At 51.7% G+C, this 13,781-nt stretch overlaps 1 long non-coding RNA gene across 1 annotated transcript; it reads left to right on the forward strand.

Moving 5' to 3' along the window:
* Positions 1–451: 451 nt before the first annotated feature.
* LOC123085534 (uncharacterized) lies at positions 452–13,288 on the forward strand. Its single transcript, XR_006439805.1, has 2 exons — positions 452–774; positions 12,578–13,288. It is a non-coding gene; the product is annotated as an uncharacterized lncRNA (long non-coding RNA).
* The last annotated feature ends 493 nt before the right edge of the window (positions 13,289–13,781 follow it).

Consider the following 13,781-nt stretch of genomic DNA (forward strand, 5'->3'; position numbering starts at 1 on the left):
GTTTTGAGAGAAAAATAGCGACCTTGCTACTGGTCGTGATAAGGCAGAGCTTGGCGTACCTAGGAAAAGGATGCATGCATTACCATTAACTATCGTGGGTTAGCTTTTGCGGGAAATCTCCCGTGAGTTATTAAATATCATGGTTGCTTTGTTTACGTTTTCTCTTTCCTTTTCCAACACGCCTAGATTTTTTACGTATCCTAGTTTCCAAATTCATTCCGTGGATGATTTGTGGTTGCTTGGATTATGTTCCCTCTTTCCTTTTTGAACACACCTTGACTTTTCTTTTACTTATCCTAGTATCCTAATTCAATCCGTGGATGATTTCTTGTGTATTAGAGGCCCACCCTAGAATTTTGGACCAGCCTATCTGATTCAATATGGGCCAGGAAAATAAAATAAAATAAAATAAAAGCCCAATAGCTATTCCTGGCCCCTCTGCCCAGGCTGAGAAAAAAATTCACGCAGCCAGGATTGCCCCTAGCCGCCGAGACACATCCAGAGTTCCAGATCCAGTCATGGACGCATCGAGCCAGCCGCTCGCTTCCCTTCACGACCTCCCGATTTCGCCGTCTCGCTCGCTCGTCGCTCCCGTCCCCGCCTATGTAGCCGATCGTTGGGCGCCCAGGACCACAGGCTGTCCGTCCAGTCCGCTCGGTGTTTGGGGCTCGGTGGCGGCCGCGCCACTGAAACTGTGTAACCGCCGCCCAATCCGCACATCGGCGCTCGGCCAAGAGGCAGCAGCCAGCCAGCAACTATCTGTGTTGATTTGAGGTACCAGTTCAGCTCATCCACTACCCATTTGGCGATTACCAAGTTTTGATTCTAGTGTTTGCTCTTCCATGTACTACCCACCGTGCAGTACATAATTTGCGTTGAATTATGTTATTATGAATTTATAATTGATAGAAAGTAAATTAGTTAGAATACCTCTAAGTCTTCTATCAAAACTGAGACTTAATTGACAATTTTAGTATGCTTGTAAGACCATATCGATCTATTTCCGTGGTATTGGTAGTTAGTTAGAACGTTCACAATGTCATATTTGTTGTCAATTTTTTTAGGAGGACCACTCTGCTTTCAAATCCTAGATCCGCCACTGATCATAAGCTGAACTGTTACATTCTAGAATTTGAAAGGCCGATCTGCTTAAAATACGTAACTTAATCAGATATAGATGTTATATGAATGTCCTATAGATATTGTTCTCAGACAACATGAACAACATGGAATATCCAACTGAAGTTACCCGAAGCTAAATATAACCTTCGCAAGCATCTGAGAGAATTGCTTCATTTGTCTCATCCTGTGGAAAAGTAGAGTGGCGATACAATTGATCACCAATGGGTGCACAAATAAGGAGTACGGTTTGAGGTGTTAAAAATACAATGCAAATCAAAATTAGTAATTCAAATCTATCTGTAACAAAATGTAGCGAACTATAAGAAAGAGTCAAGCACATACATATGTCAGCCACTTAAAGACAAATGTGGCGAAGTGAGAAACATTACTACCAATAAAATTTGGAAGACCCGTGCAAAGACCAGCTTGCATGGAATTAAAAGAAAACATAAGTAGTTGCACTCATGAATTAGTGATGCGGGACTGCATATCAGAACGGAAGTAACTGACAAAAAATAATTACCTCACCTTCTTAAAACATAGGTGAAGCTTAGCATTGCAGTAGATAGAATTTTGTAGATTAATAAGTGAAACAAAACATTGCAAGAACGACTACAGAAAGAAGCCATTATGTTTTCTTGACTGGGAAACAAAAAGCCATTATGTTCATAACATGTAGGTAATGCGCGAATAATATGTCAGGCTACATACCATCTGAAAAATCCTATGCACACTGTATTTCTACCCTATCCATAAGACTATTTTATTTATGTTAGAACCCACATATATCGATACATTTCTCTCTGCGGTTGGAAGAGAAACTCGGATCCACCAAGAGAAATAGGAAATTGGTGGCACCTAGGATCCTAATTAATGATACAATGAATACAATCAGGTCAAAATAATATTCTACCTTTTCATAGTTAAAAATACAAAATACTAATTTACAAACACATAATTACCAGATAAGTTCTTAGCAAAAGTTGTAGAGAAAATTTCTTGAGAGCCAACACTACCTTGACTGGAAAAGTAACCCAAAAAATATAATTGTGTTGGATAAATGTAGATTAAGCATCCACTGCTAGTGGAGTTACAAATAAGTAGTTAAGCACCAACAAAAAGGCATCAATATCTCTGTTTAATACAATATAGTAGTGTGCAGTAGTTTATACATACCAGAGCCATTTTTGTTGAGAATGATGCATAATACGTCATCACTTAAGCCTCATATTTGTCAGTTCGGTACGACAACTTCCCTGCAATTTAAATCTCATAGTAGACATGTATGATTTGATACCTCATGTGCACATTTGATTGCATTTGAAATTATATTCTCCACATATGCTTTTATCGGTAGAAAAATGTGGAATGATGATTTACCAACCACAGAAAGAAACATATTGCTACATAGTACTATATCAGAAAGAGGGGAAGAACCACAATAGGATAAATGCCAGTGTAAGGCGAACATGTAACATGAACATGGTCACTCAGAACAACGTTGCTGTTTTTAAGCATACTGAACTGATAAAGGGGATGTGAGTCGGAGCTTCATGCATTTCCGTACATACTTTGAATCATTTTCAATACTTCTAAATTTGTGGCTAACTTGAAAAGACGATGCATTATGCTATCTTAAGCACCAACCACTGGCGAAACTAAAAATAAGCACCTAAAAAATGCCTTATACAACAATATCATGTAGTAGTTTCTATATACCCGAGCCATTTTGGCTTAGCCAATGATCTATGGTACCTCATCACTTAAGCTCGGACATCAATACAGTACTACAACTTCACTTCAATGTAAATCCTAGAGAATACACGTATTTTTTTCTACCTCATGTACGTATATCCATTTCAGATTCTATTATTCACTAGTGCTTTTATTGGTAGGAAATAATATAATGATGATTTAACAATCATAGAAAATAAAACCATTGCTACACACGGCTCCATACCATAAAAGGTAACGAACCATGTAGGACAAATGAGAAAGCCAAGCTCACATGATATTTGAACATGGTCACTCAAAACTTTGTAAGATATAACAAAAACATACTGAACCGGAAAAAAAGATGTCAGTCGGAGCTGCGTACATTTCCTTGTATACCTTGATTCAATTCTTTCTAATTTGAGGCTACCACGTAAACATGATGCATGCTTCAATATTATCCATACATATAAATATAAGAAAGCTATGATATTCTCGTCGCACAATTTATTTTCTGCTATACCAAGACATTCCTTGGAGCATCTGGACATCTGGAAGGCCATCTAGAGATTGTAAAACTGTGCACCTTAACTATATGTATTAAGTATAGAGTGAATATTTTTGGGAGGACCATGGATGTCTAGAGGATAGGTCTAAAACTGTATTCATTATGATAGTATAAGAAAATTGTATTACAAAAATTCAATGTGCATTGACATCTTAAAACATTGGTCAACTGGACGATTTATAGAACCTTCTGAAATCATTGACCATGTGCCTATTGCCATTACCTATAGCTATTAAAAATGTCGGTGTTCTGGGAACGGGGGTCTCCAGACTTGCCTGCCTGCGCCTTGCGGCGTGGCTCAAAGGGGGGCCCAGCACGGCCTATCTTCACCAACACAAACCCAAGATCCTCGCGAGGGGCCAAGCCTCGCGGGACGGACGACGCGGAGTTTCCTCAGGCGCGGCCTCGTCAGGCTGGCTCACGAGGAGGCGGAGAGATCAAGGCGGGGTACCTCATGAGGTGTCCGTGATGCAAGCCATGACGACCGGGGGCGCCAGGCGGGTGCCAGCCCGCGCAGTGTCCTCCCTTCCTCTTTGATGCAAAGGGGGCAAGCGCAGCCGCGGAGTACCGAGGCATCAGGCAAATGTTGCCATTTCGGTGCAACGAGACCAAGACTAGAAGGACTACGAGATGGAGGTCATCGTGGAGCCCAAGACAGCGTCATCATCAGAGCTTTGCGCAGGCGAAGACTACTTTTGTTAAGATAGTTGATACTGGCTGTCCCCTTTCAAATTAGCCCGCCATTGTTGGCTCCCTTCCCGCTCGATATTTGGGAAGAGGATCAGGGCCTCTATAAATAGGACCAACCACCCACAGAGCAAAGGGGGCTGAGAGGTTGAAAGGAAAGAGACGGGTTCGATCTGAAAGAGAGAGAGAGAGAGAGAGAGAGAAAGGCGACTGAACTCCTCCCAACAGTTCATCGTCCCAGTCAAGAACAGACCCTCGCGAGGCTGTTCTTCCTTATATAGTTCATCATCATCAGCCCAAGAGGCAATCCACCACACCACGCACTGGAGTAGGGTATTACACCACAACGGTGGCCCGAACCAGTATAAACCCTGCGTTTCTTGTGTTGTTCTTTCTTTAGTTTAGATCCTAGCAAGGCGGAGGAGTGCAGGTAGGCAGGAGGCGAAATCTCCGCGCGCACCCCAGTGTTCGAACCTCAAGGGTCTGCCGGAAACCGAAATCTGACATTTGGCGCGCCAGGTAGGGGTGCGCCGGGATTCGTCTTCCACCACCCCGTTCTCCTCCGACCATCACGCCCATGACTGACGCTCGTTGGGCCCGCGCCGAGCGCCGGGCCGCGCTCGCTTCTCGCGTCGCCCAGACAGCCCCTGTCGGCGGGCGTCCTCGCCGTTCCCCCGTCACCTGCCGTCAACGCCGCCACCAGCCTGGCGGGGGACGAGCAACAAGCATCGTCCCAGCATCCGTCCGTGCGGCAAGACGACCGCACCGCAACTCCCTCGCTCACCCCAGCTGGTTCTTCGTCCCGCGCGCTCCGCACGCCCATGGAGCCCCGCAACCTCTCCCCCGCCCATCGCGCTGCACCAACACCCCCGGTCGTCGCGGCCCTCTTGGGCGGCTCGCAGGCGCCGCCTACAAGTCACCACGTCAAGCCATTCATCCGTCGGGTCAGCGCCGCTTCCACGCGGCAGGGGGCTCCCCTGGATCGGGCGGCGCCCGAGGCCGGCCTGACCTTCAGCCCGGAGGACCACCCCTCCAACTCGGCCTGCTCGGGTGCGCTCCCCATGCTGTGCACCCCCACCATCTGCCAGGTGGCCGTCACCAGAACCCTCATTGATGGCGGCGCGGGCCTCAGCATGCTCTCGATCGAGGCCTTCAACCTCCTCTGCATACCCCTGGAACGGCTGCAACCCAGCCGGCCCTTCTCAGGCGTTGGGGGCAAGTCGTCCAGCTCCTTGGGACAGATCCGGCTCCCAGTGACCTTCGGCACCTACGACAACTTCCGCACGGAGCTGGTCGACTTCGACATCGCCCCCATCGGCCTCCCCTACAACGCCATCCTCGGCTACCCAGCGCTGGCCCAGTTCATGGCCGCGACGCACCCGGCGTACAACCTCATGAAGATGCCCGGGAGCAGCGGTGTTCTCACTGTGCACGAGGACACCGGGGACGCGCTGCGGGTGCTTAAGCTCGCCTTCAAGACGGCGGCGTCGGTGTAGCCCGCCGACTTGGAGACCCCCGGGCCCAAGGGGGCTGCACCCGCCAAGAAGAAACAGTTGTTCACCCAAGACAAGGCAGAAACCAAGTAGATACCCGTTGATGAGGATGGATTCACCAACGCCACTTTCACCATAGGCGCCCACCTCAAACCCGAGCAGGAGAAGGCCCTGGTCGGGTTCCTGCGCGCAAACAAGAAGGTATTCGCTTGGGAGCCTGACCAGTTGGCAGGGATCCCCAGGAGTGTAATCGAGCATCACCTCAACGTGTGCCCCAACGTGCGCCCTGTGAAGCAGAAAGCCCGATGGCAGTCCATAGAAAAGCAGGCCTTCATCGTCCAAGAGACCCGCAAATTAGAAGCCGCTGGGGTCATTCGCGAGGTCCAATACCCGGATTGGTTGGCCAACCCTGTCGTTGTGCCAAAGAAGGGAGGGAAGGAGTGCATGTGTGTCGACTTCACCAACCTCAACAAAGCATGCCCGCAAGATCCGTTCCCGCTTCCCCGCATCGACCAGATCGTCGATTCCACTACGGAATGCGACCTGTTATGCTTCTTGGATGCCTTCTCTGGGTATCACCAGATCAAGATGGCGGTAGAAGACTTCGAGAAGTCAGCCTTCCTAAACTCGTGTGGGGTGTACTGCTACGCGTGCATGCCATTCGGGCTGCGTAACGCAGGGGCGACCTTCCAGCGGCTGATGCACATCACCTTGGGCCCGCAACTCGAGAAGAATGTTGAAGCTTACGTCGACGACATTGTGGTAAAGTCTCGGGAGGCCAGGACCTTGATACAAGACTTGGAGGAAACCTTTGCGAGCCTCAACGCAGTGAACCTACGGCTCAACCCAGAGAAGTGTGTGTTTGGAGTCCCCTCGGGCAAGCTCTTGGGTTTCCTCGTGTCCCACCGAGGCATCGAGGCTAACCCGGAGAAGGTCAAGGCGGTGGAAGACATGAGCCCGCCAAAGACCCTCAGAGAAATGCAGAAACTCACGGGGCGCGTGACCGTGCTAGGGCGCTTCATCTCCAAGTTGGGGGAACGAGCGCTGCCTTTCTTCCAGCTAATGAAGAAAAAGGGGCCCTTCGAGTGGACTGAAGAGGCCGACAAGGCGTTCCAGGATCTCAAGAGATACCTGACCAGCCCATCGGTCATGGTGGCTCCGCGCCCTCAAGAGCCCCTGGTGCTTTACCTCGCCGCCACTCCCTACTCCGCCAGCGCAGCCTTGGTGGCAGTCAGAGAGGAGCGCCGAATCAAAACCGCGGCAGCAGCCCGGGACAAGGCCGAACATGGACAAGGAAGGCCTACATAAACTGCCACCGCGGCTGAGGAGGATCAGCCGCCGCAGAGGGGCGCACCGGAGGCGGAAGAGGCCCCTCTTCCAGATGGCCAGTCTCAGGAGGCCTCATTGCCTCAAGAGGCGCCATGGTCTCCGAAGGGAGCCACCAGCACTGACGCACTCCACCTCGTTGAGCACCTAGTGTACTTCGTCAGCACGATGTTGCGGGATGCAAGGGCACGATACCCTATGCCTCAGAAACTCCTCGCGCTATTGGTAGCCTCGCGCAAGCTGCGGCACTATTTTCAGGGTCACCCCATCAAGGTCGTCTCGTCATATCCCCTGGAGAGAGTGCTCAGGAGCCCTAATTCAGCTGGAAGGATCGCTGAGTGGAACATAGAACTGCAAGCGTTTCAGCTCGAATTCAGCACGACCAGAGTTATCAAGGGAGCAGCGTTGGCGGATTTTGTGGCAGAATGGACGGAGGCGCCAGGCCTCAAGGCCGACGAGGATCGGTCCCTGTCCCCGGGAAGCGAGGCGCCAGAAGGCTGGGTCATGTACTTCGATGGGGCGTTCTCCAGGCATGGCGCTGGGGCTGGGGCGGTGCTTATATCGCCCGCTCAGGACAAGCTCTATTACGCCGTGCAACTCTGTTTCCAGCAAGGTGAAAAGGTCTCCAACAACATAGCGGAGTATGAAGGTTTAACAACGGGCTTGAAGGCCGCGGCTGCCCTGGGGGTGAAACGCCTCACCATCAAGGGCGATTCGCAGCTCCTTGACAATTTCTCCAACAAGGTGTACGAGCCGAAGGATGAGCACATGGAAGCCTACCTAGCGGAGGTCTGCAAGATGGAGAAGCAGTTCTGGGGGTTGGAATTGCAGCATGTGCCCCGTGGCACCAATCAGGAGGCCGACGACATCGCCAAACGGGCGTCCAGGCGGTTACCTCAGGGGCCTGGCGTTTTCGAGGAGCGGCTCTTCAAGCCGTCAGCCCTGCTGTCATTATCGAACACAGCTCAGCCCCGGGAGGAGCTCCCCCAGCCACCTGCCTCAGGGGCTCCGGCCTGTGGCCCGGCCTCAGGAGCACGCCTGCTCCTGACGATGGAACCTCAGGAGGGATGTTGGATCGCGGAGCTCCGGAGTTACCTAACTCAAGGGACCCTGCCGGAGAAGGAGGAGGAAGCGGAGCGAGGACCATTCGCAGTCTGGGGGCTGGACATCTTGGGTCCGTTTCCTTGGGCGCCCGGGGGCTACCGCTACCTCTACGTCGCCGTGGACAAGTTCACCAAGTGGGCTGAAGTAGAGGCTGTCCGCACCATTCGCGCGGGTTCCGCGGTCAAATTCATCAAGGGCATCGTGAGCCGGTTCGGGGTGCCGAATCGCATCATCACGGACAACGGTTCGCAGTTCATCAGTAACCTCTTCAAAACATACTGTGCTAACCTTGGAACGTAGATATGCTACGCTTCGGTGGCGCACCCCCGAAGCAATGGCCAGGCCGAGCGAGCCAACGCGGAGGTCCTGAGGGGCCTCAAGACCAGAACGTTTAAGAAGAAGCTGGAGGCCTGCGGCAGAGGTTGGTACGACGAGCTTTAGTCCGTGTTGTGGTCCATCTGCACAACCGCGACCAAGCCGACTGGAGAGACCCCGTTCTTCCTGGTCTACGGAGCCGAAGCGGTCCTCCCTCACGAGGTCAGACGTCGCTCCGCGCGGGTCCTGGCGTTTGACGAGGCGCAGCAGGACGCCATGCGGGGGACGGACCTCGTGTTGGGGGAGGAACATCGCCGAGAAGCCGTGCTACGAGCGGCGAGGTATCAACAAGCACTGCGACGATATCACTGCCGCAACATCCCCCCAGAACTCTCGAGGTAGGAGACCTCGTGCTCAGGCGGGTTCTCTCCAGGGAGGGGCTGCACAAGCTCTCTCCCATGTGGGAGGGCCGGTTCAAAGTTGTTCATGTTTTCAGGCCCGGCTCCGCGCGCTTGGAGACTCAGGAGGAGGTGCCGGTCCAGAATGCATGGAACATCCAGCACCTCCGGAGGTTCTACCCCTTAAAAGGCCCAGAGCCTGTGAAGAAGGCGAATGCCTGTGAAGCTATCACGTTTTGGAAAAGGCCCAGAGCCTGTGAAGAAGGCGAATGCCTGTGAAGCTATCGCGTTTTGGAAAAGGCCCAGAGCCTGTGAAGAAGGCGAATGCCTGTGAAACTATCGCGTTTTGGAAAAGGCCCAGAGCCTGTGAAGAAGGCGAATGCCTGTGAAGCTATCGCGTTTTGAAAAAGGCCCAGAGCTTGTGAAGAAGGCGAATGCCTGTGAAGCTATCGCGTTTTGGAAAAGGACCAGAGCCTGTGAAGAAGGCCAACGCCTGTGAAGCTCGCCACCCGTGACACTCTCACGTAATAATGAGTTGGGGCTGTACACGCCCCGGAGTCTCAGGAGCGCCGGCCTCAGGCCCTGGGGCTCCCTCCCACGCCCAGTGGCAGCACTTAGCTCCACGCTGGTGAGAAGACGTCGAAGACTAGATTAGGTGCCGGACACGGCTTTTTATTTGCTTTCCGCAGTTGGCTTGTTCCTTCTCATTCGAAGTTTTATTGAAGTTGTTGCCGTCTTTGGCTTGTGGTTCTTCGACTTTTCACCCTCCTGCCTCGATTTCTCTTGTGTGAGGCCTCGCAAGGGGGGGAGCTGAGCGCCCTCGCGAGTGTTCATATCCTAGTCATTCAAAGAGTTCGCGACCTGGGCCCATTACAGGAGCACCCCTCCAGTCCGTGCCCCACGGGCACCGCGAAACAAACAAAGGGCTTGGGTCGGTCGCCCCCCACGGTCGGGGCCGGAAACTATCCACGCTCGGGCACGTAGCCGGAAGGTACGATAACGAAAGCAAAACGATGATTAACAGCAATAACCCAAACACGCCCCCGCGGGGCTCCATACTACTGTTTTTGTTATGCAGGAAAAAGGAAAAAAAAAGAACAAATCTGGTGCAGCTCGCCTCACACCGGCCCGCAGGGAAGGCCCGAGCTGCCTCCGGAGCTCAGGCGGACTCCCTCTCGCGCTTCACCAGGGCGCGATGGCGGGCGGACACGTTGCCACCTCCCAAGTAGATACGACGGCGTGGAGGCTGACCGCGGCCACCGCTAGAAGAGTCGCCGCTTAAAGAAGAACCGGAGAAGCTTGAGGAACCCTGAGCGCCGCCAGCCGCGCGAGCGCTGCCCTCTCCATCATCGCCGGAGCTGGGTTCCCAGCCGCGGTCGTCACCCTCGGGGCAACACCCTGCGCGACGACCATCTTTCCCAAACACCCTCACGTAGAGGGTGGCATCGCCGTCGAACTTGAAGTGTAGGGTGCACCGACGGCTCAGGCCATGTGCGCGGGCAAACGTCTGCCAACCATGGGCCAGGGACAGGCTCCCGGCCGCAGAAACCTCCAGTGAGACCCATGAGGCCCGGCTGCAGCAGCCGTCGGCCTGGAGCCAGAGGCCGCTCGGGGCGCCGGCCGGGAGCTCGCCAAGAAGGAAGCGAGGAAGTGGAAGCCGGGTGCTAGTCGGTCCCGCCGACCACACGACGAACTCCGGCAGCACTTCAGCAGCGCGAAAGCGCGGCCTAGGGGGACGCGCAGCCGGAGCGCGCCCCCCGACCGCAGCAATCCGCCCGTCGCTGTGCTGAAGATCGCCTCCACGGCCGCGGGGAGCCACCGTGGTGGCCACAGGATGTTTGCGAGGGCGTCCTCGACCGCGCTTGGGTGGGGTAGAGGCGGGCTCAACCTGGCGAGCCTTTTCCTTCTCTGCGGCCGAGAACCTCCTCGACGGGGCCATGAAGAAAAAGGAGAAGCAAGGGGGATGGACTGGAAGGGCGCGCACCAGTCCATACTTATAGCTGGCGATGGCCAACCAACGGCCCCCATGATCGCAGGTAATTATGACCCGCTTTGCATGCAGGGACTTGTCCAATCCGTGCAGTTGCCGAGGCACCATGGGGAAGTGGAGGCGCCCACGTCCAATCAACCGCCACGCGGCGCCCAAGGCCGCAGGCTGTTAGGGCCCGCGGCGCTTCACTCTTGCCCTTCCGCCTCCCTGCACGGCCAAGTCCGGGCGCGCCTTGGGCCCGGGGGCTACTGTCGGCGTTCTGGGAACGGGGGTCCCCAGACTTGCCTGCCTGCGGCCTGCGGCGTGGCTCAAAGGGGGCCCAGGGCGGCCCATCTTCATCAACACAAACCCAAGACCCTCGCGAGGGGCCAAGCCTCGCGGGGCGGACGACGCGGAGCTTCCTCAGGCGCGGCCTCATCAGGCTGGCTCACGAGGAGGCGGAGAGATCAAGGCGGGGTACCTCACGAGGTGCCCGTGACGCAAGCCATGACGACCGTGGGCGCCAGGCGGGTGCCAGCCCGCGCAGTGTTCTCCCTTCCTCTTTGGTGCAAAGGGGGCAAGCGCAGCCGCGGAGTACCGAGGCATCAGGCAAAGGTTGCCATTTCGGTGCAACGAGACCAAGACCAGGAGTACTACGAGACGGAGGTCACCGTGGAGCCCAAGACGGCGTCATCACCAAAGCTTTGGGCAGGCGAAGACTACTTTTGTCAAGATAGTTGATACTGGCTGTCCCCCTTCAAATTAGCCCGCCATTGTTGGCTCCCTTCCCGCTTGATATTTAGGAAGAGGACCAGGGCCTCTATAAATAGGACCAGCCACCCACAGAGCAAAGGGGGTTGAGAGGTTGGAAGGAAAGAGAGGGGTTTCGATCAGAAAGAGAGAGAGAGAGAGAAAGGCGACTGAACTCCTCCCAGCAGTTCATCGCCCCAGCCAAGAACATACCCTCGCGAGGCTGTTCTTTCTTGTATTGTTCATCATCATCAGTCTAAGAGGTAATCCACCACATCACGCACTGGAATAGGGTATTACACCACAACGGTGGCCCGAACCAGTATAAACCCTGTGTCTTTTGTGTTGTTCTTTCCTTAGTTTAGATCCTAGCAAGGCGGAGGAGTGCAGGTAGGCAGGAGGCGAAATCTCCGCGCGCACCCTAGTGTTCGAACCTGAGAGGTCTGCCGAAACCCAAAATCCGACAAAAAACTCTTCACGGTCCTACATGCTATACAATTGGCAAATCAAGAAGTTGTTGATTTAGAAACTTATACCACAGTTCTTTGAGTTACCCATGTACTTGTTACCATGCTCATGTACATATAGAAATTATTAGCTCAAATCAGCATCATTTTAATAGAAACAACATGAATCTTAGTATAATGTACAACTGTTAAAAAAATTGAATGGAACAATTATCAGAAAAAGTGCATGTCATATAAGGTGGTCAATCAAAAAGTTGCCGAATTGGAAACTTACTACAGTTTTCTCATAATTGTTGACTTCCTCCTTCCGCTATTAAAAATATTGTTGAGTTCCTCCTGTAAGTGCAACAGTGGTCATGTATTATCAGCTCAATTCAACATTGACTTGTTTGAAGCAGAATGACACATATTTGCTATGATGAATATGTAAATAAATTCTGTACAATTCCATAAATATTTTTTCTTTCATACACAGTGACGCATTTTTGTTGTAAAGATCATGTAAATAATTTTTTAGAACTTTGCAAATAAGATTAACCTTGATGTATAAATCCGATCAGAGTAGAGGTAGCTTTGAAAGGTCATTCGTCACATCATTAGTCTAAGGCTCTAACCACTTCCGTGGAGAATCTAACATCTCAACTACGCATATCTGTTTGTTCCAGAAGCCACGAAATTGAGGTACACAGAAGATGAACAAACCTGAGAACTGATGATCCAAAGATGAGTCGGAGTTCGAGCATCACATAGCCGTCAGCTGTGGTTTCTTGTAGGCGGATGTGTCTCGGACCTAAGTTGCTGCCGCTGGACCGTGGTTACATGCATCCTTGCTTGGAGGTAGCGGTGCTGGGAGATATGCATGTTCAAGGCGAAGAAGTGGACGAAGGCCGAAGAAGCAATCTGTGCCTCCCTATCGCTCCGTCCTGCTCCTCAATTTGTCACCTTAGTTATTATGGCTACCTTATCCCTCATGCTGCTGATTTAAACCTGCCCTACTCTTCTTCTCCTAGGTGGATCGAGCGCTTCAGCTGGTGCCTCGCAGACGACGGGGAAGGAAGGATTAGAAGTGACGGCTATAGCGCTAGGAAATTGGAAACCCTAGCAATTGATCTTCTCTATAAAACGTGTGTGGCAAGGGACGTGGAACCTGCTTCAGAGAAGAAGAGATGGAACATGTGAGAGAAGAGACCAGCTAGATTGCATGTATCTTTATCGGACATACAATTCTTTCTTTTTGCCAATTGCTAGTCCATATTGTCCATGTGTTCGATGCATGCAAACGTGTGGCTTTTGGAATCGGTAGGTACACCTGCTATATTGCTCTCGGATACGTGTAAGAGCTTTATTTTTGAACTTAAAAATAGCCTTATTTTTTATTTTCGTTTTTTCTTTCCAATTCGGACATGCATCAGTTCATGCGTGATTGCATTGGACTCGAGCAATACGTGTCCATGTAGTCCTTCCCGTGCGTGCTAGTCTTATGGTTCTTTGCATATAACGTGACAACATATAAGTTCAATACTGTTGGTACATATATTTTTACATGTTACGTAGAAAATTTAAATCTCAGCCATTATTATCTTAATCCAACGGCGTAAAAAAGATTAACACATGTGGACAAACGTGATGGCTTCTTTTACTCTTGTTTTAATTATATAATAGATAGATGCATCAACCGCGTGTGTAGCCGTGATAGTCTTTTTTCGGCGGAGTCCGGGAAGTGAACATGGTTTTGAAGTTATGTTTGAACGTAAGTAGTTTTAGGATCACTTCTAGCTTCTCGACCATTGCGTTGCTTCTTTTCTCGCTCTTATTTGCGCATGTTAGCCACCATATTTGATTAGTGCTTGCCGCAGCTCCACCTCATTA

This window comes from Triticum aestivum, chromosome 4A, assembly GCF_018294505.1.
Source record: "Triticum aestivum cultivar Chinese Spring chromosome 4A, IWGSC CS RefSeq v2.1, whole genome shotgun sequence".
In the NCBI taxonomy this organism is placed as follows: Eukaryota; Viridiplantae; Streptophyta; class Magnoliopsida; order Poales; family Poaceae; genus Triticum; species Triticum aestivum.